Source organism: Patagioenas fasciata, unplaced genomic scaffold (genome assembly GCF_037038585.1).
Source record: "Patagioenas fasciata isolate bPatFas1 unplaced genomic scaffold, bPatFas1.hap1 Unplaced_16, whole genome shotgun sequence".
Lineage (NCBI taxonomy): Eukaryota > Metazoa > Chordata > Aves > Columbiformes > Columbidae > Patagioenas > Patagioenas fasciata.
In genome coordinates this window covers 805,836-827,709 of record NW_027288577.1, presented here as the reverse complement: position 1 = coordinate 827,709, position 21,874 = coordinate 805,836, and positions in this window count along the sequence as shown.

The window sequence follows — 21,874 nt, the reverse complement described above, 5'->3', positions numbered from 1 at the left end:
GTTTAGATTTGGGGTTAGGTTTAGATTTTAGGTTTAGATTTGGGGTTAGGTTTAGATTTTAGGTTTAGATTTGGGGTTAGGTTTAGATTTGGGGTTAGGTTTAGATTTTAGGTTTAGATTTGGGGTTAGGTTTAGATTTGGGGTTAGGTTTAGATTTTAGGTTTAGATTTGGGGTTAGGTTTAGATTTGGGGTTAAGTTTAGATTTGGGGTTAGGTTTAGATTTTAGGTTTAGATTTGGGGTTAGGTTTAGATTTTAGGTTTAGATTTGGGGTTAGGTTTAGATTTTAGGTTTAGATTTGGGGTTAGGTTTAGATTTTAGGTTTAGATTTGGGGTTAGGTTTAGATTTTAGGTTTAGATTTGGGGTTAGGTTTAGATTTGGGGTTAGGTTTAGATTTTAGGTTTGGATTTGGGGTTAGGTTTAGATTATAGGTTTAGATTTGGGGTTAGGTTTAGACTTGTGGTTAGGTTTAGATTTTAGGTTTAGATTTGGGGTTAGGTTTAGATTTTAGGTTTAGATTTGGGGTTAGGTTTAGATTTGGGGTTAGGTTTAGATTTTAGGTTTAGATTTGGGGTTAGGTTTAGATTTGGGGTTAGGTTTAGATTTTAGGTTTAGATTTGGGGTTAGGTTTAGATTTTAGGTTTAGATTTGGGGTTAGGTTTAGATTTGGGGTTAGGTTTAGATTTTAGGTTTAGATTTGGGGTTAGGTTTAGATTTGGGGTTAGGTTTAGATTTGGGGTTAGGTTTAGATTTTAGGTTTAGATTTGGGGTTAGGTTTAGATTTGGGGTTAGGTTTAGATTTTAGGTTTAGATTTGGGGTTAGGTTTAGATTTTAGGTTTAGATTTGGGGTTAGGTTTAGATTTTAGGTTTAGATTTGGGGTTAGGTTTAGATTTGGGGTTAGGTTTAGATTTTAGGTTTAGATTTGGGGTTAGGTTTAGATTTTAGGTTTAGATTTGGGGTTAGGTTTAGATTTTAGGTTTAGATTTGGGGTTAGGTTTAGATTTGGGGTTAGGTTTAGATTTTAGGTTTAGATTTGGGGTTAGGTTTAGATTTGGGGTTAGGTTTAGATTTTAGGTTTAGATTTGGGGTTAGGTTTAGATTTGGGGTTAGGTTTAGATTTTAGGTTTAGATTTGGGGTTAGGTTTAGATTTGGGGTTAGGTTTAGATTTTAGGTTTAGATTTGGGGTTAGGTTTAGATTTGGGGTTAGGTTTAGATTCTAGGTTTAGATTTGGGGTTAGGTTTAGATTTGGGGTTAGGTTTAGATTTTAGGTTTAGATTTGGGGTTAGGTTTAGATTTGGGGTTAGGTTTAGATTTTAGGTTTAGATTTGGGGTTAGGTTTAGATTTTAGGTTTAGATTTGGGGTTAGGTTTAGATTTGGGGTTAGGTTTAGATTTTAGGTTTAGATTTGGGGTTAGGTTTAGATTATAGGTTTAGATTTGGGGTTAGGTTTAGATTTGGTGTTAGGTTTAGATTTTAGGTTTAGATTTGGGGTTAGGTTTAGATTTTAGGTTTAGATTTGGGGTTAAGTTTACATTTTAGGTTTAGATTTGGGGTTAGGTTTAGATTTGGGGTTAGGTTTAGATTTTAGGTTTAGATTTGGGGTTAGGTTTAGATTTGGGGTTAGGTTTAGATTTTAGGTTTAGATTTGGGGTTAGGTTTAGATTTGGGGTTAGGTTTAGATTTTAGGTTTAGATTTGGGGTTAGGTTTAGATTTTAGGTTTAGATTTGGGGTTAGGTTTAGATTTGGGGTTAGGTTTAGATTTTAGGTTTAGATTTTGGGTTAGGTTTAGATTTGGGGTTAGGTTTAGATTTTAGGTTTAGATTTGGGGTTAGGTTTAGATTTTAGGTTTAGATTTGGGGTTAGGTTTAGATTTGGGGTTAGGTTTAGATTTTAGGTTTAGACTTGGGGTTAGGTTTAGATTTTAGGTTTAGATTTTAGATTTAGATTTGGGGTTAGGTTTAGATTTTAGGTTTAGATTTGGGGTTAGGTTTAGATTTTAGGTTTAGATTTAAGGTTAGGTTTCGATTTCGGGTTACGTTTAGATTTTAGATTTAGATTTGGGGTTAGGTTTAGATTTTAGGTTTAAATTTGGGGTTAGGTTTAGATTTTAGGTTTAGATTTGGGGTTAGGTTTAGATTTGGGGTTAGGTTTAGATTTTAGGTTTATATTTGGGGTAAGGTTTAGATTTGGGGTTAGGTTTAGATTTTAGGTTTAGATTTGGGGTTAGGTTTAGATTTTAGGTTTAGATTTTAGGTTTAGATTTGGGGATAGGTTTAGATTTTAGGTTTAGATTTGGGGTTAGGTTTAGATTTGAGGTTTAGATTTGGGGTTAGGTTTAGATTTTAGGTTTAGATTTGGGGTTAGGTTTAGATTTGGGGTTAGGTTTAGATTTTAGGTTTAGATTTGGGGTTAGGTTTAGATTTGGGTTTAGGTTTAGATTTTAGGTTTAGATTTGGGGTTAGGTTTAGATTTTAGGTTTAGATTTTAGGTTTAGATTTGGGGTTAGGTTTAGATTTTAGGTTTAGATTTGGGGTTAGGTTTAAATTTTTTGGTTTAGATTTGGGGTTAGGTTTAGATTTTAGGTTTAGATTTGGGGTTAGGTTTAGATTTGGGGTTAGGTTTAGATTTTAGGTTTAGATTTGGGGTTAGGTTTAGATTTTAGGTTTAGATTTGGGGTTAGGTTTAGATTTGGGGTTAGGTTTAGATTTTAGGTTTAGATTTGGGGTTAGGTTTAGATTTTAGGTTTACATTTGGGGTTAGGTTTAGATTTTAGGTTTAGATTTGGGGTTAGGTTTAGATTTTAGGTTTAGATTTGGGGTTAGGTTTAGATTTGGGGTTAGGTTTAGATTTTAGGTTTAGATTTGGGGTTAGGTTTAGATTTGGGGTTAGGTTTAGATTTTAGGTTTAGATTTGGGGTTAGGTTTAGATTTTAGGTTTAGATTTGGGGTTAGGTTTAGATTTGGAGTTAGGTTTAGATTTTAGGTTTAGATTTGGGGTTAGGTTTAGATTTTATGGTTAGGTTTAGATTTTAGGTTTAGATTTGGGGTTAGGTTTAGATTTGGGGTTAGGCTTAGATTTTAGGTTTAGATTTGGGGTTAGGTTTAGATTTTAGGTTTAGATTTGGGGTTAGGTTTAGATTTGGGGTTAGGTTTAGATTTTAGGTTTAGATTTGGGGTTAGGTTTAGATTTTAGGTTTAGATTTGGGGTTAGGTTTAGATTTGGAGTTAGGTTTAGATTTTAGGTTTAGATTTGGGGTTAGGTTTAGATTTTATGGTTAGGTTTAGATTTTAGGTTTAGATTTGGGGTTAGGTTTAGATTTGGGGTTAGGCTTAGATTTTAGGTTTAGATTTGGGGTTAGGTTTAGATTTTAGGTTTAGATTTGGGGTTAGGTTTAGATTTGGGGTTAGGTTTAGATTTTAGGTTTAGATTTGGGGTTAGGTTTAGATTTTAGGTTTAGATTTGGGGTTAGGTTTAGATTTTAGGTTTAGATTTGGGGTTAGGTTTAGATTTGGGGTTAGGTTTAGATTTTAGGTTTAGATTTGGGGTTAGATTTAGATTTGGGGTTAGGTTTAGATTTTAGGTTTAGATTTGGGGTTAGATTTAGATTTGAGGTTTAGATTTGGGGTTAGGCTTAGATTTTAGGTTTAGATTTGGGGTTAGGTTTAGATTTTTTGGTTTAGATTTGGGGTTAGGTTTAGATTTTAGGTTTAGATTTGGGGTTAGGTTTAGATTTGGGGTTAGGTTTAGATTTTAGGTTTAGATTTGAGATTAGGTTTAGATTTGGGGTTAGGTTTAGATTTTAGGTTTAGATTTTAGGTTTATATTTGGGGTTAGGCTTAGATTTTAGGTTTAGATTTGGGGTTAGGTTTAGATTTTCGGTTTAGATTTGGGGTTAAGTTTAGATTTGGGGTTAGGTTTAGATTTTAGGTTTAGATTTGGGGTTAGGTTTAGATTTTAGGTTTAGATTTGTGGTTAGGTTTAGATTTTAGGTTTAGATTTGGGGTTAGGTTTAGATTTTAGGTTTAGATTTGGGGTCAGGTTTATATTTCAGGTTTAGATTTGGGGTTAGGTTTAGATTTTAGGTTTAGATTTGGGGTTAGGTTTAGATTTGGGGTTAGGTTTAGATTTTAGGTTTAGATTTGGGGTTAGGTTTAGATTTGGGGTTAGGTTTAGATTTTAGGTTTAGATTTGGGGTTAGGTTTAGATTTTAGGTTTAGATTTGGGGTTAGGTTTAGATTTTAGGTTTAGATTTGGGGTTAGGTTTAGATTTGGGGTTAGGTTTAGATTTTAGGTTTGGATTTGGGGTTAGGTTTAGATTTTAGGTTTAGATTTGGGGTTAGGTTTAGATTTTAGGTTTAGATTTGGGGTTAGGTTTAGATTTTAGGTTTAGATTTGGGGTTAGGTTTAGATTTTAGGTTTATATTTAAGGTTAGGTTTCGATTTCGGGTTACGTTTAGATTTTAGGTTTAGATTTTGGGTTAGGTTTAGATTTTAGGTTTAGATTTGGGGTTAGGTTTAGATTTCAGGTTTAGATTTGGGGTTAGGTTTAGATTTTAGGTTTAGATTTGGGGTTAAGTTTAGATTTGGGGTTAGGTTTAGATTTTAGGTTTAGATTTGGGGTTAGGTTTAGATTTGGGGTTAGGTTTAGATTTTAGGTTTAGATTTGGGGTTAGGTTTAGATTTTAGGTTTAGATTTGGGGTTAGGTTTAGATTTGGGGTTAGGTTTAGACTTGGGGTTAGGTTTAGATTTTAGGTTTAGATTTGGGGTTAGGTTTAGATTTTAGGTTTAGATTTGGGTTTAGGTTTAGATTTTAGGTTTAGATTTGGGGTTAGGTTTAGATTTGGGGTTAGGTTTATATTTTAGGTTTAGATTTGGGGTTAGGTTTAGATTTGGGGTTAGGTTTAGATTTTAGGTTTAGATTTGGGGTTAGGTTTAGATTTGGGGTTAGGTTTAGATTTTAGGTTTAGATTTGGGTTTAGGTTTAGATTTTAGGTTTAGATTTTAGGTTTAGATTTGGGGTTAGGTTTAGATTTTAGGTTTAGATTTAAGGTTAGGTTTCGATTTCGGGTTACGTTTAGATTTTAGGTTTAGATTTGGGGTTAGGTTTAGATTTTAGGTTTAGATTTGAGGTTAGGTTTAGATTTGAGGTTTAGATTTGGGGTTAGGTTTAGATTTTAGGTTTAGATTTGGGGTTAGGTTTAGATTTGGGGTTAGGTTTAGATTTTAGGTTTAGATTTGGGGTTAGGTTTAGATTTGGGGTTAGGTTTAGATTTGGGGTTAGGTTTAGATTTTAGGTTTAGATTTGGGGTTAGGTTTAGATTTGGGGTTAGGTTTAGATTTTAGGTTTAGATTTGGGGTTAGGTTTAGATTTTAGGTTTAGATTTGGGGTTAGATTTAGATTTTAGGTTTAGATTTGGGGTTAGGTTTAGATTTTAGGTTTAGATTTGGGGTTAGGTTTAAATTTTTTGGTTTAGATTTGGGGTTAGGTTTAGATTTTAGGTTTAGATTTGGGGTTAGGTTTAGATTTGGGGTTAGGTTTAGATTTTAGGTTTAGATTTGGGATTAGGTTTAGATTTGGGGTTAGGTTTAAATTTTAGGTTTAGATTTTAGGTTTAGATTTGGGGTTAGGCTTAGATTTTAGGTTTAGATTTGGGGTTAGGTTTAGATTTTCGGTTTAGATTTGGGGTTAAGTTTAGATTTGGGGTTAGGTTTAGATTTTAGGTTTAGATTTGGGGTTAGGTTTAGATTTTAGGTTTAGATTTGTGGTTAGGTTTAGATTTTAGGTTTAGATTTGGGGTTAGGTTTAGATTTTAGGTTTAGATTTGGGGTTAGGTTTAGATTTTAGGTTTAGATTTGGGGTTAGGTTTAGATTTGGGGTTAGGTTTAGATTTTAGGTTTAGATTTGGGGTTAGGTTTAGATTTTAGGTTTAGATTTGGGGTTAGGTTTAGATTTTAGGTTTATATTTGGGGTAAGGTTTAGATTTGGGGTTAGGTTTAGATTTTAGGTTTAGATTTGGGGGTAGGTTTAGATTTGGGGTTAGGTTTAGATTTTAGGTTTAGATTTGTGGTTAGGTTTAGATTTTAGGTTTAGATTTGGGGTTAGGTTTAGATTTTAGGTTTAGATTTGGGGTTAGGTTTAGATTTTAGGTTTAGATTTGGGGTTAGGTTTAGATTTTAGGTTTAGATTTGGGGTAAGGTTTATATTTTAGGTTTAGATTTGGGGTTAGGTTTAGATTTTAGGTTTATATTTAAGGTTAGGTTTCGATTTCGGGTTACGTTTAGATTTTAGGTTTAGATTTTGGGTTAGGTTTAGATTTTAGGTTTAGATTTGGGGTTAGGTTTAGATTTCAGGTTTAGATTTGGGGTTAGGTTTAGATTTTAGGTTTAGATTTGGGGTTAAGTTTAGATTTGGGGTTAGGTTTAGATTTTAGGTTTAGATTTGGGGTTAGGTTTAGATTTGGGGTTAGGTTTAGATTTTAGGTTTAGATTTGGGGTTAGGTTTAGATTTTAGGTTTAGATTTGGGGTTAGGTTTAGATTTGGGGTTAGGTTTAGACTTGGGGTTAGGTTTAGATTTTAGGTTTAGATTTGGGGTTAGGTTTAGATTTTAGGTTTAGATTTGGGGTTAGGTTTAGATTTTAGGTTTAGATTTGGGGTTAGGTTTAGATTTGGGGTTAGGTTTAGATTTTAGGTTTAGATTTGGGGTTAGGTTTAGATTTGGGGTTAGGTTTAGATTTTAGGTTTAGATTTGGGGTTAGGTTTAGATTTAGGTTTAGATTTGGGGTTAGGTTTAGATTTGGGGTTAGGTTTAGATTTTAGGTTTAGATTTGGGTTTAGGTTTAGATTTTAGGTTTAGATTTTAGGTTTAGATTTGGGGTTAGGTTTAGATTTTAGGTTTAGATTTAAGGTTAGGTTTCGATTTCGGGTTACGTTTCGATTTTAGGTTTAGATTTGGGGTTAGGTTTAGATTTTAGGTTTAGATTTGAGGTTAGGTTTAGATTTCAGGTTTAGATTTGGGGTTAGGTTTAGATTTTAGGTTTAGATTTGGGGTTAGGTTTAGATTTGGGGTTAGGTTTAGATTTTAGGTTTAGATTTGGGGTTAGGTTTAGATTTGGGGTTAGGTTTAGATTTTAGGTTTAGATTTGGGGTTAGGTTTAGATTTTAGGTTTAGATTTGGGGTTAGATTTAGATTTGGGGTTAGGTTTAGATTTTAGGTTTAGATTTGGGGTTAGGTTTAGATTTGGGGTTAGGTTTAGATTTTAGGTTTAGATTTGGGGTTAGGTTTAGATTTGGGGTTAGGTTTAGATTTTAGGTTTAGATTTGGGGTTAGGTTTAGATTTGGGGTTAGGTTTAGATTTTAGGTTTAGATTTGGGGTTAGGTTTAGATTTTAGGTTTAGATTTGGGGTTAGGTTTAGATTTGGGGTTAGGTTTAGATTTTAGGTTTAGATTTGGGTTTAGGTTTAGATTTTAGGTTTAGATTTTAGGTTTAGATTTGGGGTTAGGTTTAGATTTTAGGTTTAGATTTAAGGTTAGGTTTCGATTTCGGGTTACGTTTAGATTTTAGGTTTAGATTTGGGGTTAGGTTTAGATTTTAGGTTTAGATTTGAGGTTAGGTTTAGATTTGAGGTTTAGATTTGGGGTTAGGTTTAGATTTTAGGTTTAGATTTGGGGTTAGGTTTAGATTTGGGGTTAGGTTTAGATTTTAGGTTTAGATTTGGGGTTAGGTTTAGATTTTAGGTTTAGATTTTAGGTTTAGATTTGGGGTTAGGTTTAGATTTGGGGTTAGGTTTAGATTTTAGGTTTAGATTTGGGGTTAGGTTTAGATTTTAGGTTTAGATTTGGGGTTAGGTTTAGATTTTAGGTTTAGATTTGGGATTAGGTTTAGATTTGGGGTTAGGTTTAGATTTTAGGTTTAGATTTTACGTTTAGATTTGGGGTTAGGCTTAGATTTTAGGTTTAGATTTGGGGTTAGGTTTAGATTTTCGGTTTAGATTTGGGGTTAAGTTTAGATTTGGGGTTAGGTTTAGAATTTAGGTTTAGATTTGGGGTTAGGTTTAGATTTTAGGTTTAGATTTGTGGTTAGGTTTAGATTTTAGGTTTAGATTTGGGGTTAGGTTTAGATTTTAGGTTTAGATTTGGGGTTAGGTTTAGATTTTAGGTTTAGATTTGGGGTTAGGTTTAGATTTTAGGTTTGGATTTGGGGTTAGGTTTAGATTATAGGTTTAGATTTGGGGTTAGGTTTAGACTTGTGGTTAGGTTTAGATTTTAGGTTTAGATTTGGGGTTAGGTTTAGATTTTAGGTTTAGATTTGGGGTTAGGTTTACATTTTAGGTTTAGATTTGGGGTTAGGTTTAGATTTGGGGTTAGGTTTAGATTTTAGGTTTAGATTTGGGGTTAGGTTTAGATTTGGGGTTAGGTTTAGATTTTAGGTTTAGATTTGGGGTTAGGTTTAGATTTTAGGTTTAGATTTGGGGTTAGGTTTAGATTTTAGGTTTAGATTTGGGGTTAGGTTTAGATTTGGGGTTAGGTTTAGATTTTAGGTTTAGATTTGGGGTTAGGTTTAGATTTGGGGTTAGGTTTAGATTTTAGGTTTAGATTTGGGGTTAGGTTTAGATTTGGGGTTAAGTTTAGATTTGGGGTTAGGTTTAGATTTTAGGTTTAGATTTGGGGTTAGGTTTAGATTTTAGGTTTAGATTTGTGGTTAGGTTTAGATTTTAGGTTTAGATTTGGGGTTAGGTTTAGATTTGGAGTTAGGTTTAGATTTTAGGTTTGGATTTGGGGTTAGGTTTAGATTATAGGTTTAGATTTGGGGTTAGGTTTAGACTTGTGGTTAGGTTTAGATTTTAGGTTTAGATTTGGGGTTAGGTTTAGATTTTAGGTTTAGATTTGGGGTTAGGTTTAGATTTTAGGTTTAGATTTGGGGTTAGGTTTAGATTTGGGGTTAGGTTTAGATTTTAGGTTTAGATTTGGGGTTAGGTTTAGATTTGGGGTTAGGTTTAGATTTTAGGTTTAGATTTGGGGTTAGGTTTAGATTTTAGGTTTAGATTTGGGGTTAGGTTTAGATTTGGGGTTAGGTTTAGATTTTAGGTTTAGATTTGGGGTTAGGTTTAGATTTGGGGTTAGGTTTAGATTTTAGGTTTAGATTTGGGGTTAGGTTTAGATTTGGGGTTAGGTTTAGATTTTAGGTTTAGATTTGGGGTTAGGTTTAGATTTTAGGTTTAGATTTGGGGTTAGATTTAGATTTTAGGTTTAGATTTGGGGTTAGGTTTAGATTTTCGGTTTAGATTTGGGGTTAGGTTTAAATTTTTTGGTTTAGATTTGGGGTTAGGTTTAGATTTTAGGTTTAGATTTGGGGTTAGGTTTAGATTTGGGGTTAGGTTTAGATTTTAGGTTTAGATTTGGGATTAGGTTTAGATTTGGGGTTAGGTTTAGATTTTAGGTTTAGATTTTAGGTTTAGATTTGGGGTTAGGCTTAGATTTTAGGTTTAGATTTGGGGTTAGGTTTAGATTTTCGGTTTAGATTTGGGGTTAAGTTTAGATTTGGGGTTAGGTTTAGATTTTAGGTTTAGATTTGGGGTTAGGTTTAGATTTTAGGTTTAGATTTGTGGTTAGGTTTAGATTTTAGGTTTAGATTTGGGGTTAGGTTTAGATTTTAGGTTTAGATTTGGGGTTAGGTTTAGATTTTAGGTTTAGATTTGGGGTTAGGTTTAGATTTGGGGTTAGGTTTAGATTTTAGGTTTGGATTTGGGGATAGGTTTAGATTATAGGTTTAGATTTGGGGTTAGGTTTAGACTTGTGGTTAGGTTTAGATTTTAGGTTTAGATTTGGGGTTAGGTTTAGATTTTAGGTTTAGATTTGGGGTTAGGTTTAGATTTTAGGTTTAGATTTGGGGTTAGGTTTAGATTTGGGGTTAGGTTTAGATTTTAGGTTTAGATTTGGGGTTAGGTTTAGATTTTAGGTTTAGATTTGGGGTTAGGTTTAGATTTTAGGTTTAGATTTGGGGTTAGGTTTAGATTTTAGGTTTAGATTTGGGGTTAGGTTTAGATTTGGGGTTAGGTTTAGATTTTAGGTTTAGATTTGGGGTTAGGTTTAGATTTGGGGTTAGGTTTAGATTTTAGGTTTAGATTTGGGGTTAGGTTTAGATTTTAGGTTTAGATTTGGGGTTAGGTTTAGATTTGGGGTTAGGTTTAGATTTTAGGTTTAGATTTGGGGTTAGGTTTAGATTTTAGGTTTAGATTTTAGGTTTAGATTTGGGGATAGGTTTATATTTTAGGTTTAGATTTAAGGTTAGGTTTAGATTTGAGGTTTAGATTTGGGGTTATGTTTAGATTTTAGGTTTAGATTTGGGGTTAGGTTTAGATTTGGGGTTAGGTTTAGATTTTAGGTTTAGATTTGGGGTTAGGTTTAGATTTTAGGTTTAGATTTGGGGTTAGGTTTAGATTTGGAGTTAGGTTTAGATTTTAGGTTTAGATTTGGGGTTAGGTTTAGATTTGGGGTTAGGCTTAGATTTTAGGTTTAGATTTGGGGTTAGGTTTAGATTTTATGGTTAGGTTTAGATTTTAGGTTTAGATTTGGGGTTAGGTTTAGATTTGGGGTTAGGCTTAGATTTTAGGTTTAGATTTGGGGTTAGGTTTAGATTTTAGGTTTAGATTTGGGGTTAGGTTTAGATTTGGGGTTAGGTTTAGATTTTAGGTTTAGATTTGGGGTTAGGTTTAGATTTGGGGTTAGGTTTAGATTTTAGGTTTAGATTTGGGGTTAGGTTTAGATTTTTTGGTTTAGATTTGGGGTTAGGTTTAGATTTGGGGTTAGGTTTAGATTTTAGGTTTAGATTTGGGGTTAGGTTTAGATTTTAGGTTTAGATTTGGGGTTAGGTTTAGATTTGGGGTTAGGTTTAGATTTTAGGTTTAGATTTGGGTTTAGGTTTAGATTTTAGGTTTAGATTTTAGGTTTAGATTTGGGGTTAGGTTTAGATTTTAGGTTTAGATTTAAGGTTAGGTTTCGATTTCGGGTTACGTTTCGATTTTAGGTTTAGATTTGGGGTTAGGTTTAGATTTTAGGTTTAGATTTGAGGTTAGGTTTAGATTTCAGGTTTAGATTTGGGGTTAGGTTTAGATTTTAGGTTTAGATTTGGGGTTAGGTTTAGATTTGGGGTTAGGTTTAGATTTGAGGTTTAGATTTGGGGTTAGGTTTAGATTTGGGGTTAGGTTTAGATTTTAGGTTTAGATTTGGGGTTAGGTTTAGATTTTAGGTTTAGATTTGGGGTTAGATTTAGATTTGGGGTTAGGTTTAGATTTTAGGTTTAGATTTGGGGTTAGGTTTAGATTTGGGGTTAGGTTTAGATTTTAGGTTTAGATTTGGGGTTAGGTTTAGATTTGGGGTTAGGTTTAGATTTTAGGTTTAGATTTGGGGTTAGGTTTAGATTTGGGGTTAGGTTTAGATTTTAGGTTTAGATTTGGGGTTAGGTTTAGATTTTAGGTTTAGATTTGGGGTTAGGTTTAGATTTGGGGTTAGGTTTAGATTTTAGGTTTAGATTTGGGTTTAGGTTTAGATTTTAGGTTTAGATTTTAGGTTTAGATTTGGGGTTAGGTTTAGATTTTAGGTTTAGATTTAAGGTTAGGTTTCGATTTCGGGTTACGTTTAGATTTTAGGTTTAGATTTGGGGTTAGGTTTAGATTTTAGGTTTAGATTTGAGGTTAGGTTTAGATTTGAGGTTTAGATTTGGGGTTAGGTTTAGATTTTAGGTTTAGATTTGGGGTTAGGTTTAGATTTGGGGTTAGGTTTAGATTTTAGGTTTAGATTTGGGGTTAGGTTTAGATTTGGGGTTAGGTTTAGATTTTAGGTTTAGATTTGGGGTTAGGTTTAGATTTGGGGTTAGGTTTAGATTTTAGGTTTAGATTTGGGGTTAGGTTTAGATTTTAGGTTTAGATTTGGGGTTAGGTTTAGATTTTAGGTTTAGATTTGGGATTAGGTTTAGATTTGGGGTTAGGTTTAGATTTTAGGTTTAGATTTTACGTTTAGATTTGGGGTTAGGCTTAGATTTTAGGTTTAGATTTGGGGTTAGGTTTAGATTTTCGGTTTAGATTTGGGGTTAAGTTTAGATTTGGGGTTAGGTTTAGAATTTAGGTTTAGATTTGGGGTTAGGTTTAGATTTTAGGTTTAGATTTGTGGTTAGGTTTAGATTTTAGGTTTAGATTTGGGGTTAGGTTTAGATTTTAGGTTTAGATTTGGGGTTAGGTTTAGATTTTAGGTTTAGATTTGGGGTTAGGTTTAGATTTGGGGTTAGGTTTAGATTTTAGGTTTGGATTTGGGGTTAGGTTTAGATTATAGGTTTAGATTTGGGGTTAGGTTTAGACTTGTGGTTAGGTTTAGATTTTAGGTTTAGATTTGGGGTTAGGTTTAGATTTTAGGTTTAGATTTGGGGTTAGGTTTACATTTTAGGTTTAGATTTGGGGTTAGGTTTAGATTTGGGGTTAGGTTTAGATTTTAGGTTTAGATTTGGGGTTAGGTTTAGATTTGGGGTTAGGTTTAGATTTTAGGTTTAGATTTGGGGTTAGGTTTAGATTTTAGGTTTAGATTTGGGGTTAGGTTTAGATTTTAGGTTTAGATTTGGGGTTAGGTTTAGATTTGGGGTTAGGTTTAGATTTTAGGTTTAGATTTGGGGTTAGGTTTAGATTTGGGGTTAGGTTTAGATTTTAGGTTTAGATTTGGGGTTAGGTTTAGATTTGGGGTTAGGTTTAGATTTTAGGTTTAGATTTGGGGTTAGGTTTAGATTTGGGGTTAAGTTTAGATTTGGGGTTAGGTTTAGATTTTAGGTTTAGATTTGGGGTTAGGTTTAGATTTTAGGTTTAGATTTGTGGTTAGGTTTAGATTTTAGGTTTAGATTTGGGGTTAGGTTTAGATTTGGAGTTAGGTTTAGATTTTAGGTTTGGATTTGGGGTTAGGTTTAGATTATAGGTTTAGATTTGGGGTTAGGTTTAGACTTGTGGTTAGGTTTAGATTTTAGGTTTAGATTTGGGGTTAGGTTTAGATTTTAGGTTTAGATTTGGGGTTAGGTTTAGATTTTAGGTTTAGATTTGGGGTTAGGTTTAGATTTGGGGTTAGGTTTAGATTTTAGGTTTAGATTTGGGGTTAGGTTTAGATTTGGGGTTAGGTTTAGATTTTAGGTTTAGATTTGGGGTTAGGTTTAGATTTTAGGTTTAGATTTGGAGTTAGGTTTAGATTTGGGGTTAGGTTTAGATTTTAGGTTTAGATTTGGGGTTAGGTTTAGATTTGGGGTTAGGTTTAGATTTTAGGTTTAGATTTGGGGTTAGGTTTAGATTTGGGGTTAGGTTTAGATTTTAGGTTTAGATTTGGGGTTAGGTTTAGATTTTAGGTTTAGATTTGGGGTTAGATTTAGATTTTAGGTTTAGATTTGGGGTTAGGTTTAGATTTTCGGTTTAGATTTGGGGTTAGGTTTAAATTTTTTGGTTTAGATTTGGGGTTAGGTTTAGATTTTAGGTTTAGATTTGGGGTTAGGTTTAGATTTGGGGTTAGGTTTAGATTTTAGGTTTAGATTTGGGATTAGGTTTAGATTTGGGGTTAGGTTTAGATTTTAGGTTTAGATTTTAGGTTTAGATTTGGGGTTAGGCTTAGATTTTAGGTTTAGATTTGGGGTTAGGTTTAGATTTTCGGTTTAGATTTGGGGTTAAGTTTAGATTTGGGGTTAGGTTTAGATTTTAGGTTTAGATTTGGGGTTAGGTTTAGATTTTAGGTTTAGATTTGTGGTTAGGTTTAGATTTTAGGTTTAGATTTGGGGTTAGGTTTAGATTTTAGGTTTAGATTTGGGGTTAGGTTTAGATTTTAGGTTTAGATTTGGGGTTAGGTTTAGATTTGGGGTTAGGTTTAGATTTTAGGTTTGGATTTGGGGATAGGTTTAGATTATAGGTTTAGATTTGGGGTTAGGTTTAGACTTGTGGTTAGGTTTAGATTTTAGGTTTAGATTTGGGGTTAGGTTTAGATTTTAGGTTTAGATTTGGGGTTAGGTTTAGATTTTAGGTTTAGATTTGGGGTTAGGTTTAGATTTGGGGTTAGGTTTAGATTTTAGGTTTAGATTTGGGGTTAGGTTTAGATTTTAGGTTTAGATTTGGGGTTAGGTTTAGATTTTAGGTTTAGATTTGGGGTTAGGTTTAGATTTTAGGTTTAGATTTGGGGTTAGGTTTAGATTTGGGGTTAGGTTTAGATTTTAGGTTTAGATTTGGGGTTAGGTTTAGATTTGGGGTTAGGTTTAGATTTTAGGTTTAGATTTGGGGTTAGGTTTAGATTTTAGGTTTAGATTTGGGGTTAGGTTTAGATTTGGGGTTAGGTTTAGATTTTAGGTTTAGATTTGGGGTTAGGTTTAGATTTTAGGTTTAGATTTTAGGTTTAGATTTGGGGATAGGTTTATATTTTAGGTTTAGATTTAAGGTTAGGTTTAGATTTGAGGTTTAGATTTGGGGTTATGTTTAGATTTTAGGTTTAGATTTGGGGTTAGGTTTAGATTTGGGGTTAGGTTTAGATTTTAGGTTTAGATTTGGGGTTAGGTTTAGATTTTAGGTTTAGATTTGGGGTTAGGTTTAGATTTGGAGTTAGGTTTAGATTTTAGGTTTAGATTTGGGGTTAGGTTTAGATTTGGGGTTAGGCTTAGATTTTAGGTTTAGATTTGGGGTTAGGTTTAGATTTTATGGTTAGGTTTAGATTTTAGGTTTAGATTTGGGGTTAGGTTTAGATTTGGGGTTAGGCTTAGATTTTAGGTTTAGATTTGGGGTTAGGTTTAGATTTTAGGTTTAGATTTGGGGTTAGGTTTAGATTTGGGGTTAGGTTTAGATTTTAGGTTTAGATTTGGGGTTAGGTTTAGATTTGGGGTTAGGTTTAGATTTTAGGTTTAGATTTGGGGTTAGGTTTAGATTTTTTGGTTTAGATTTGGGGTTAGGTTTAGATTTGGGGTTAGGTTTAGATTTTAGGTTTAGATTTGGGGTTAGGTTTAGATTTTAGGTTTAGATTTGGGGTTAGGTTTAGATTTGGGGTTAGGTTTAGATTTTAGGTTTAGATTTGGGTTTAGGTTTAGATTTTAGGTTTAGATTTTAGGTTTAGATTTGGGGTTAGGTTTAGATTTTAGGTTTAGATTTAAGGTTAGGTTTCGATTTCGGGTTACGTTTCGATTTTAGGTTTAGATTTGGGGTTAGGTTTAGATTTTAGGTTTAGATTTGAGGTTAGGTTTAGATTTCAGGTTTAGATTTGGGGTTAGGTTTAGATTTTAGGTTTAGATTTGGGGTTAGGTTTAGATTTGGGGTTAGGTTTAGATTTGAGGTTTAGATTTGGGGTTAGGTTTAGATTTGGGGTTAGGTTTAGATTTTAGGTTTAGATTTGGGGTTAGGTTTAGATTTTAGGTTTAGATTTGGGGTTAGATTTAGATTTGGGGTTAGGTTTAGATTTTAGGTTTAGATTTGGGGTTAGGTTTAGATTTGGGGTTAGGTTTAGATTTTAGGTTTAGATTTGGGGTTAGGTTTAGATTTGGGGTTAGGTTTAGATTTTAGGTTTAGATTTGGGGTTAGGTTTAGATTTGGGGTTAGGTTTAGATTTTAGGTTTAGATTTGGGGTTAGGTTTAGATTTTAGGTTTAGATTTGGGGTTAGGTTTAGATTTGGGGTTAGGTTTAGATTTTAGGTTTAGATTTGGGTTTAGGTTTAGATTTTAGGTTTAGATTTTAGGTTTAGATTTGGGGTTAGGTTTAGATTTTAGGTTTAGATTTAAGGTTAGGTTTCGATTTCGGGTTACGTTTAGATTTTAGGTTTAGATTTGGGGTTAGGTTTAGATTTTAGGTTTAGATTTGAGGTTAGGTTTAGATTTGAGGTTTAGATTTGGGGTTAGGTTTAGATTTTAGGTTTAGATTTGGGGTTAGGTTTAGATTTGGGGTTAGGTTTAGATTTTAGGTTTAGATTTGGGGTTAGGTTTAGATTTGGGGTTAGGTTTAGATTTTAGGTTTAGATTTGGGGTTAGGTTTAGATTTGGGGTTAGGTTTAGATTTTAGGTTTAGATTTGGGGTTAGGTTTAGATTTTAGGTTTAGATTTGGGGTTAGGTTTAGATTTTAGGTTTAGATTTGGGATTAGGTTTAGATTTGGGGTTAGGTTTAGATTTTAGGTTTAGATTTTACGTTTAGATTTGGGGTTAGGCTTAGATTTTAGGTTTAGATTTGGGGTTAGGTTTAGATTTTCGGTTTAGATTTGGGGTTAAGTTTAGATTTGGGGTTAGGTTTAGAATTTAGGTTTAGATTTGGGGTTAGGTTTAGATTTTAGGTTTAGATTTGTGGTTAGGTTTAGATTTTAGGTTTAGATTTGGGGTTAGGTTTAGATTTTAGGTTTAGATTTGGGGTTAGGTTTAGATTTTAGGTTTAGATTTGGGGTTAGGTTTAGATTTGGGGTTAGGTTTAGATTTTAGGTTTGGATTTGGGGTTAGGTTTAGATTATAGGTTTAGATTTGGGGTTAGGTTTAGACTTGTGGTTAGGTTTAGATTTTAGGTTTAGATTTGGGGTTAGGTTTAGATTTTAGGTTTAGATTTGGGGTTAGGTTTACATTTTAGGTTTAGATTTGGGGTTAGGTTTAGATTTGGGGTTAGGTTTAGATTTTAGGTTTAGATTTGGGGTTAGGTTTAGATTTGGGGTTAGGTTTAGATTTTAGGTTTAGATTTGGGGTTAGGTTTAGATTTTAGGTTTAGATTTGGGGTTAGGTTTAGATTTTAGGTTTAGATTTGGGGTTAGGTTTAGATTTGGGGTTAGGTTTAGATTTTAGGTTTAGATTTGGGGTTAGGTTTAGATTTGGGGTTAGGTTTAGATTTTAGGTTTAGATTTGGGGTTAGGTTTAGATTTGGGGTTAAGTTTAGATTTGGGGTTAGGTTTAGATTTTAGGTTTAGATTTGGGGTTAGGTTTAGATTTTAGGTTTAGATTTGGGGTTAGGTTTAGATTTGGAGTTAGGTTTAGATTTTAGGTTTGGATTTGGGGTTAGGTTTAGATTATAGGTTTAGATTTGGGGTTAGGTTTAGATTTGGGGTTAGGTTTAGATTTTAGGTTTAGATTTTGGGTTAGGTTTAGATTTGGGGTTAGGTTTAGATTTTAGGTTTAGATTTGGGGTTAGGTTTAGATTTTAGGTTTAGATTTGGGGTTAGGTTTAGATTTTAGGTTTAGATTTGGGGTTAGGTTTAGATTTGGGGTTAGGTTTAGATTTTAGGTTTAGATTTGGGGTTAGGTTTAGATTTGGGGTTAGGTTTAGATTTTAGGTTTAGATTTGGGGTTAGGTTTATATTTTAGGTTTAGATTTGGGGTTAGGTTTAGATTTGGGGTTAGGTTTAGATTTTAGGTTTAGATTTGGGGTTAGGTTTAGATTTGGGGTTAGGTTTAGATTTTAGGTTTAGATTTGGGGTTAGGTTTAGATTTGGGGTTAGGTTTAGATTTTAGGTTTAGATTTGGGGTTAGATTTAGATTTTAGGTTTAGATTTGGGGTTAGGTTTAGATTTTCGGTTTAGATTTGGGGTTAGGTTTAAATTTTTTGGTTTAGATTTGGGGTTAGGTTTAGATTTTAGGTTTAGATTTGGGGTTAGGTTTAGATTTGGGGTTAGGTTTAGATTTTAGGTTTAGATTTGGGATTAGGTTTAGATTTGGGGTTAGGTTTAGATTTTAGGTTTAGATTTTAGGTTTAGATTTGGGGTTAGGCTTAGATTTTAGGTTTAGATTTGGGGTTAGGTTTAGATTTTCGGTTTAGATTTGGGGTTAAGTTTAGATTTGGGGTTAGGTTTAGATTTTAGGTTTAGATTTGGGGTTAGGTTTAGATTTTAGGTTTAGATTTGTGGTTAGGTTTAGATTTTAGGTTTAGATTTGGGGTTAGGTTTAGATTTTAGGTTTAGATTTGGGGTTAGGTTTAGATTTTAGGTTTAGATTTGGGGTTAGGTTTAGATTTGGGGTTAGGTTTAAATTTTAGGTTTGGATTTGGGGATAGGTTTAGATTATAGGTTTAGATTTGGGGTTAGGTTTAGACTTGTGGTTAGGTTTAGATTTTAGGTTTAGATTTGGGGTTAGGTTTAGATTTTAGGTTTAGATTTGGGGTTAGGTTTAGATTTTAGGTTTAGATTTGGGGTTAGGTTTAGATTTGGGGTTAGGTTTAGATTTTAGGTTTAGATTTGGGGTTAGGTTTAGATTTTAGGTTTAGATTTGGGGTTAGGTTTAGATTTTAGGTTTAGATTTGGGGTTAGGTTTAGATTTTAGGTTTAGATTTGGGGTTAGGTTTAGATTTGGGGTTAGGTTTAGATTTTAGGTTTAGATTTGGGGTTAGGTTTAGATTTGGGGTTAGGTTTAGATTTTAGGTTTAGATTTGGGGTTAGGTTTAGATTTTAGGTTTAGATTTGGGGTTAGGTTTAGATTTGGGGTTAGGTTTAGATTTTAGGTTTAGATTTGGGGTTAGGTTTAGATTTTAGGTTTAGATTTTAGGTTTAGATTTGGGGATAGGTTTAGATTTTAGGTTTAGATTTGGGGTTAGGTTTAGATTTGAGGTTTAGATTTGGGGTTATGTTTAGATTTTAGGTTTAGATTTGGGGTTAGGTTTAGATTTGGGGTTAGGTTTAGATTTTAGGTTTAGATTTGGGGTTAGGTTTAGATTTTAGGTTTAGATTTGGGGTTAGGTTTAGATTTGGAGTTAGGTTTAGATTTTAGGTTTAGATTTGGGGTTAGGTTTAGATTTTATGGTTAGGTTTTGATTTTAGGTTTAGATTTGGGGTTAGGTTTAGATTTGGGGTTAGGCTTAGATTTTAGGTTTAGATTTGGGGTTAGGTTTAGATTTTAGGTTTAGATTTGGGGTTAGGTTTAGATTTGGGGTTAGGTTTAGATTTTAGGTTTAGATTTGGGGTTAGGTTTAGATTTGGGGTTAGGTTTAGATTTTAGGTTTAGATTTGGGGTTAGGTTTAGATTTTTTGGTTTAGATTTGGGGTTAGGTTTAGATTTTAGGTTTAGATTTGGGGTTAGGTTTAGATTTGGGGTTAGGTTTAGATTTTAGGTTTAGATTTGAGATTAGGTTTAGATTTGGGGTTAGGTTTAGATTTTAGGTTTAGATTTTAGGTTTATATTTGGGGTTAGGCTTAGATTTTAGGTTTAGATTTGGGGTTAGGTTTAGATTTTCGGTTTAGATTTGGGGTTAAGTTTAGATTTGGGGTTAGGTTTAGATTTTAGGTTTAGATTTGGGGTTAGGTTTAGATTTTAGGTTTAGATTTGTGGTTAGGTTTAGATTTTAGGTTTAGATTTGGGGTTAGGTTTAGATTTTAGGTTTAGATTTGGGGTCAGGTTTATATTTCAGGTTTAGATTTGGGGTTAGGTTTAGATTTGGGGTTAGGTTGAGATTTTAGGTTTAGATTTGGGGTTAGGTTTAGATTTGGGGTTAGGTTTAGATTTTAGGTTTAGATTTGGGGTTAGGTTTAGATTTTAGGTTTAGATTTGGGGTTAGGTTTAGATTTTAGGTTTAGATTTGGGGTTAGGTTTAGATTTGGGGTTAGGTTTAGATTTTAGGTTTGGATTTGCGGTTAGGTTTAGATTTTAGGTTTAGATTTGGGGTTAGGTTTAGATTTTAGGTTTAGATTTGGGGTTAGGTTTAGATTTTAGGTTTAGATTTGGGGTTAGGTTTAGATTTTAGGTTTATATTTAAGGTTAGGTTTCGATTTCGGGTTACGTTTAGATTTTAGGTTTAGATTTTGGGTTAGGTTTAGATTTTAGGTTTAGATTTGGGGTTAGGTTTAGATTTTAGGTTTAGATTTGGGGTTAGGTTTAGATTTTAGGTTTAGATTTGGGGTTAGGTTTAGATTTGGGGTTAGGTTTAGACTTGGGGTTAGGTTTTGATTTTAGGTTTAGATTTGGGGTTAGGTTTAGATTTTAGGTTTAGATTTGGGGTTAGGTTTAGATTTTAGGTTTAGATTTGGGGTTAGGTTTAGATTTGGGGTTAGGTTTAGATTTTAGGTTTAGATTTGGGGTTAGGTTTAGATTTGGGGTTAGGTTTAGATTTTAGGTTTAGATTTGGGGTTAGGTTTAGATTTTAGGTTTAGATTTGGGGTTAGGTTTAGATTTGGGGTTAGGTATAGATTTTAGGTTTAGATTTGGGTTTAGGTTTAGATTTTAGGTTTAGATTTTAGGTTTAGATTTGGGGTTAGGTTTAGATTTTAGGTTTAGATTTAAGGTTAGGTTTCGATTTCGGGTTACGTTTAGATTTTAGGTTTAGATTTGGGGTTAGGTTTAGATTTTAGGTTTAGATTTGAGGTTAGGTTTAGATTTGGGGTTAGGTTTAGATTTTAGGTTTAGATTTGGGGTTAGGTTTAGATTTTAGGTTTAGATTTGGGGTTAGGTTTAGATTTTAGGTTTAGATTTGGGGTTAGGTTTAGATTTGAGGTTAGGTTTAGATTTTAGGTTTAGATTTGGGGTTAGGTTTAGATTTTAGGTTTAGATTTTGGTTTAGGTTTAGATTTCAGGTTTAGATTTGGGGTTAGGTTTAGATTTGAGGTTTAGATTTGGGGTTAGGTTTAGATTTGGGGTTAGGTTTAGATTTTAGGTTTAGATTTGGGGTTAGGTTTAGATTTGGGGTTAGGTTTAGATTTGAGGTTTAGATTTGGGGTTAGGTTTAGATTTGGGGTTAGGTTTAGATTTTAGGTTTAGATTTGGGGTTAGGTTTAGATTTTAGGTTTAGATTTGGGGTTAGATTTAGATTTGGGGTTAGGTTTAGATTTTAGGTTTAGATTTGGGGTTAGGTTTAGATTTGGGGTTAGGTTTAGATTTTAGGCTTAGATTTGGGGTTAAGTTTAGATTTGGGGTTAGGTTTAGATTTTAGGTTTAGATTTGGGGTTAGGTTTAGATTTGGGGTTAGGTTTAGATTTTAGGTTTAGATTTGGGGTTAGGTTTAGATTTTAGGTTTAGATTTGGGGTTAGGTTTAGATTTGGGGTTAGGTTTAGATTTGAGGTTTAGATTTGGGGTTAGGTTTAGATTTTAGGTTTAGATTTGGGGTTAGGTTTAGATTTGGGGTTAGGTTTAGATTTTAGGTTTAGATTTGGGGTTAGGTTTAGATTTGGGGTTAGGTTTAGATTTGGGGTTAGGTTTAGATTTTAGGTTTAGATTTGGGGTTAGGTTTAGATTTGGGGTTAGGTTTAGATTTTAGGTTTAGATTTGGGGTTAGGTTTAGATTTTAGGTTTAGATTTGGGGTTAGATTTAGATTTTAGGTTTAGATTTGGGGTTAGGTTTAGATTTTAGGTTTAGATTTGGGGTTAGGTTTAAATTTTTTGGTTTAGATTTGGGGTTAGGTTTAGATTTTAGGTTTAGATTTGGGGTTAGGTTTAGATTTGGGGTTAGGTTTAGATTTTAGGTTTAGATTTGGGATTAGGTTTAGATTTGGGGTTAGGTTTAAATTTTAGGTTTAGATTTTAGGTTTAGATTTGGGGTTAGGCTTAGATTTTAGGTTTAGATTTGGGGTTAGGTTTAGATTTTCGGTTTAGATTTGGGGTTAAGTTTAGATTTGGGGTTAGGTTTAGATTTTAGGTTTAGATTTGGGGTTAGGTTTAGATTTTAGGTTTAGATTTGTGGTTAGGTTTAGATTTTAGGTTTAGATTTGGGGTTAGGTTTAGATTTTAGGTTTAGATTTGGGTTTAGGTTTAGATTTTAGGTTTAGATTTGGGGTTAGGTTTAGATTTGGGGTTAGGTTTAGATTTTAGGTTTAGATTTGGGGTTAGGTTTAGATTTTAGGTTTAGATTTGGGGTTAGGTTTAGATTTTAGGTTTATATTTGGGGTAAGGTTTAGATTTGGGGTTAGGTTTAGATTTTAGGTTTAGATTTGGGGGT